Source organism: Elephantulus edwardii, unplaced genomic scaffold (genome assembly GCF_000299155.1).
Source record: "Elephantulus edwardii isolate Elephantulus edwardi_28Jun2011 unplaced genomic scaffold, EleEdw1.0 scaffold00045, whole genome shotgun sequence".
NCBI lineage: Eukaryota > Metazoa > Chordata > Mammalia > Macroscelidea > Macroscelididae > Elephantulus > Elephantulus edwardii.
Window position 1 is genome coordinate 15,041,295 of NW_006399795.1, and position 5,800 is coordinate 15,047,094.

Sequence of the window (5,800 nt, forward strand, 5' to 3'; positions counted from 1 at the left end):
TTGGGAGGGTGGAGGGACAGCACAGGAGAGGAAGACCCTATTTGATTCAGTGACTGGGGTAATTGGAGTGGGTGTGTCGGACACAGTGACAGAGCAGGGTTTAGAGCTGCTGTACATAGGGTCACTATGAGTCGTAGGCTACTCAACCGCATATAACAACAGCAACTGTGATGTTGGAAAACGATATTGATTATCCCATGAAGTGCCAAAAGAACAAACACATACATCTTGGGAAAAGTGTAGCCAGAGTGCTCTGTGGAGGGAAGGATGGTGAAGCATTGTCTCACATACTTCAGGATGTTGCTAGGAGAGGCTAATTACTTAGAGAAGGATATCGTATTTGGAAAATGGGAAAGTCAGTGAAAGAGAAGAAGACCTTCACCCAGGTGGATTGACACAGTGTTCATAGCGATGCTTGCTATGAGTTGTACTCAACAGCTCTTGACAAGTGACACCAAAATCCAAACCCTTTGTCATCAAGTTAATTCCAGCTCATAACAATTGTCTATTAGGTTTCTAATGCTGTAAATTTTAACAAGAAATGACTGCCCATCTTTCTCCCTTAGAGCAGCTGATAGATTTGAACCAGTGGCCTTTAGGTTAGCAGCATAATTTGTAACACACCACACTACCAGAGTTCCTTTTATAAAGCTATTGGAAGCAGGAGTGGCATCCACTTCCTAAACAACATGCCTCGGAAACTCTATGAATTTCAGAAAGTCTTCAGGCCTTTTCTTCATGGAGTCACTACAAGTCGTGCTCGACTCGAAGGCAATCAACAACAACAACAAGGCTGTAATTAAGTAACGCAAGTGAAAATAACTCCAAGAGGTCAAGACAATTGCAACTGCAAAGCTAAAAAAGAAATGACCTTGGCTTTGGCCAAGAGGCTGATGCATCGATGATAGCGGTTGATCGAGTCACCCAGAGCCCTCAGCTGATTTCAGGTGTTCAGCCTCTGTGTAGGTGCCCCACGTGCCCCACTACGCCCAGGTATTCCTTGACTGCGCCCTTGGTGCAGGCTCTGTGACAGTCTAGGAAAACGTCTTTTTATAGGTGGGAGCCCCGAATCTCCCAGTTGACCCGGAGCAGAGGTGACCCAGGCACTGCCCTGTCCTCATCCCTCCTGATAATACAGCCTGATGAATAACAAGGGTGCAGGGACTCAGCTCTGCTGTGACCCCAGGCCTTGCCCTCGGAGAGGGTCCCAGTCCCAGCTGCAGACAGGGTCTGTGTCTAAGGATCCGAGTAGAGCAGGTTTCCATGGCTTCCTGCAGGAACCTTTGAGGATCTTCTCTTGACTGGCAGGGCCTTGTGCCTCAAGCTTGAATTGGTCCAGACTTAATCTTCACAGTCAGCTGGGGCATCAAGCCAGGGCCCAGCCTCCTGCTCACTGTCTGTTTCTAGTTTTTGCAGAGGGGGCTCCAGATGGGGAGAACCCAGTAACAGAGCACCTAAGAGGGGCGAACTTCTTCTATTCAAATAGAGGAGAGAGGAGGGTGGAGTGAGACTGAGTCCTGACACCCAAGTGGCTTCAGCAGGGCTGGGGACAAACGTGTGTCAGTCATGGAGAAAGCTTTGCAGCAGTGGGTGATGTGATGGACACGTGGACATCTGGACCCTGGAGCTTGTGGGTCCTGGGAGCCTCTGCAGGTATGAATTGGACATGAGTTTGCCTCTCCCATCAGGCTTTGAGGGAAGGCACTCACTGAAAATCCCAGCAGGTGCCAATAACTACAGTCAGAAGCAGACGACAGGTGACAGACAGAACTAGAAGGTCTCTGGTGAACCCTAGTGGGAGACAGGCAGGAGGTAAGCAAAGCCATCCTTGGACTTGGAGCCCTCAGACCTGGGCTGAAGCACGCAAGAGTGGCCTGGATACCTGGCCATCTGAGTGTGGACTGGAAACTTCCTGTAGGACCCAGTCAGGCATCTCTTGATGAGAGTGCTACCTCGAGGGACTGTATGAACTCTGTGGACCAGTCCCTCCCAAAGGCCCTTCCAGGACTTCAAGGGCTGAGCTGGGACAACTAGTCCATGGAATTCAGATACTGAACTGGCTTGTAACCAGGCCAAGGTGCTCAGTTCTGGGTAGGAGCCCGCTTGGCTTAGGGACCCCATCCCTTCCCATCCTGGCTGCCTATGCCCATCATCAGGGCTGGAACGCTTGGCTGGCCTCATCATCACTGGATGACGCCTACAAGCCTCCCTCTCTCCCACCCCAGCCTCCAGGCCCCTGCTCCTTCTGACTTGGAGGCACTTGGCCCTTGATATTAGAGTCATGAGGGGTCCCCAAGAACAGAGAGGGAGCCAGCCTGGTCAAGTTGGCTGAACATGGACATCCCTGACCAAGTACCATGCCTGGGAGTCTCCCATCATGATCAGCAGGGACCCTATCTCATGCTTGTCCATCAAAGAAAACCTGCGGCTGGGGATCAAGCTGGTCTCTGGTTTCATAAGAGGGTCCAGAAGGAAGGGTCTAAGCTTTCTTCCCAGAAGCCCTTGCTGCCCATTTGGACCAAGGGACCAAGGGACCAAGAGACAGGAACAGAATCCAGGAAGGAAAGGTCAGGGGAACACAACCAAGACTTCCTAAAGATCTCAGCAGAAAGCGCGAGAGCCCACTCCCACTCCAAGGCCCCCTCCCCACCCCCTCATGGAATTCCCAGACTGAGCAGGAGCCCTCGACTGCATCACAATGGGGCCCGGAAGCCTGGCTTGAAAGCCCGGAAGTCAGACTTGAGGGAGCCTTGGGAGCAGCAGGACTTGCCTGAAGCGGTGCCCTCTACTTCCTGGGATCCCCTTGCCTGACCCAACTCATCCCGCCCAGGCCACCTGACGGAGCCCCAGCCTTCAGGGACCTGCCCTCAAGTGCTGTCCCTCAGGGGTAATCCCTCAGGTGAGCCCTACCAAGACACAAGGGGTACCTGCTGGGCCTGCCTCCATTGGCCTTATTTCCCAAGGGGTTAGGCAGGGAGTTTCCAGGGAGCATCACCTGTGTGAGAAGGTAGCCCCCATCTGCACAGCCTTACTTACCCCAAGGACCTCGTCTCTGTAATAATTTGGAGATGGCTGCATCTGTCACCAGGGGAAACCAGGGCTGGGCTTTGACTTCGGAGCTGTTGTTACTCCTTTTCTTCTTCCAGCACAATGCTGTCTTGCATGGCCCCTTTTAGGCACACCTCTCTGGGCCCCTGGCTTGTCCTCAAACCCAGCAGCCAAACGTTTTGATGATATGTGTGGCTTTTTGTCATATCAAGTCCTTGAGAGGAGGCAGGGCTCCATAGTGAGGGGGTAACTCACTCCACCATGGGAATAAGAGCTGCACAGTGGCTGAAATCACAGGCATTCGTGAGTGGGGAGGGCCAGTGCTGAAGCCTGAGGGTCTGAAGACAAGGCTAAAAGGGCCACATGCGGGGGCAGGGATAGGATCCGGGGTGCCTGAGGCCCCTACCCCACTTCAGCTCAGTGGTGGGAGTTCATTCCATGGCGAGTGGCGATCCCGCCTTCACGGGAGCCACACCGAGGGAGACCCCAGATCTCCCTACACACAGCTGCGCCAAAGTGGGCTTTTTAAGATAAAGATGCTTTAAAGGACGAATCAGGTCACAAGAGTCAGGACCAGGCACCTCTCCACCCTCAAGCACTACTCACCCGTATCCTCCTTCCTACACTCTGCAGCTTCTCTCACATTGCCCCTTCCAGAATGGGAGGTTGAGTCCCTGCAGCGCCTCCCCGTGGATTCTGGGAGCTACTTTCCAGCTGCTGCTTTGGGCAGATGGACACAAAGTGAGAACAGAGCTAAAGAGTAGATGAGGAATTGCAGAGAGCAGCCGTGGTGACAAAGGACATACAGGCCACTTGGGCAAGTGACTAGGAATGGAAAGGAGTGTAAGAGCCTCCCCTGGGCAGGGGAAGGGGGTTCTCCATGGGATCAGTACTGAAGAGGCTTCCTGGGAGATGACAGAGGTCAGCGGAGAGGGTGGCCGCAGCAGGTGGTGGGGTGAGGACCCCCACGTGCACTCACACACAGTTCGCCACAGCAGCAATCAGGGCCACATGGGTCTGACTCAGCCCTGCCTTCTCTGAGCCTCTATGTCCCCATGAGCACATGGAAGATAGCAGTAGGGTGAGCCAGGGAGGCCCTGAGGCTCCTCGGAGGAGGCACAGTGCCAGGTTCCCCCTCTGACTACTGCCACAGGGGCTGTGCTACACCTGCTGACCAGCAGTGGGTCTAAATATCTCAGGAAGAGTCCTGGAACATGGTTTCAGCTGGGCTCAGAGTCCAGTCATTTGCAGCATTGGGTTTGGGGCTTCTAGATTTGCAAGGTGAAGTAGAGTTGTTTGTATGCAAATAGCCCCCCAGCTCCTTCACTGTGAACTCTGCCTATGAAGGTGATTGGGGTGTGATTTGCCCCTGGGAAACAAGGCAGTGCACTGAGGAGGAAGAGGGTGGGGGCAGGTGGTGCAGAGCAAAGAACAGGAAAGAGGGGGAAATGGGGTCGGGGGAGGGGGAAGGCAGAAGACAAAGGAAGGAAGGCAATCTGCTGTCACCCAGGAGCAAGGCCACCCCCCCACCCCACCCACCACCCACCCCCGGAGCGGCCCAGAGCCCATTACCATCTTTTGTTAGTTTTGCTAGTGGTTTGTCAATTTTATTGACCTCAAAGAACCAACTCCTTGTTTTGTTGATGGTTTCAATTGGTTTTTTGTTTTCTATCTCATTTATTTCTGCTCTAATTTTTATAATTTAAGGTTTTTTAGAGTGTGTCAGGTTTTCTTGCTGTTCTTTTTCAATTTGTTGGAGCTGTTGGGTTAGATAGTCAATGGTCATTTTTTCCTGCCTTTTGATGTGTTTGCTTATTGCTATAAATTGGCCTCTGATTACTGCTTTTGCTGTTTCCCAGAGGTTTTAGTAAGAGGAGTTTTCATTGTCATTTATTTCAAGAAACATTTTAATTTCATTTTTTATTTCTTCCACTCATGTTCAAGCAAGTTGTTGTTCAGCTTCCAAATGTATGGGTTTTTCCTCCTTTATCCTCTTGTTATTAATTTCTAATTGTGTGGCATTGTGGTCTAAGAAGATACTTTGTATAATTTCTATGTTTTTTTAATTTGTTGATGCTTGCCTTGTGACCTAGAATTTGATTTATTCTGGAGAACGTTCCATGCACAATGGAAAAGAAGGTATACTGTGCTTTTTGAGGGCGCATTAGGCTATAAATATCTATGAGATAGAGTTGGTTTATTGTGTGGTTTAATTCTTGAGTAAGTGCTCTGTTATATTCACACAATGGAATACTATGCAGCACTGGAAAAACAAGTAACTCATGAAATACTATGCTAAGTGGATGACCCTAGAGGACATTATGCTGAGTGAAATATCACAAGATATTTCACAAAAGTCACAAGAGGACAAATATTGCATAGGGCCACTATTGTAAAACAGGACTGACACTGGGGTTGAGGGAAGACAGAGAAGGGAATGATGTATACTGCACTGCAACAGATGAGGAAGAGAACTGTTTAAAAGGGATATATGATTGGGTATTATTATCATGACAGGAGTCCAGAATGAAGGCTGCACAGTGCAGTGGACTTAGGGGGAGGGATTGCATAGCAATGAAAGAGTTTTTCTTTTACTCAACAAGGAGAAATGTGAATTGGGGAGAGGGGATGGGCAGGAAGAAAAGTGCAGCTATGAATGACTGGAAACCCCAAGTCTCTGTAAACTTGAAGGAAGGAAGGAAGGAAGGAACGAAGGAAGGAAGGAAGGAAGGAAGGAAGGAAGGAAGGAAGA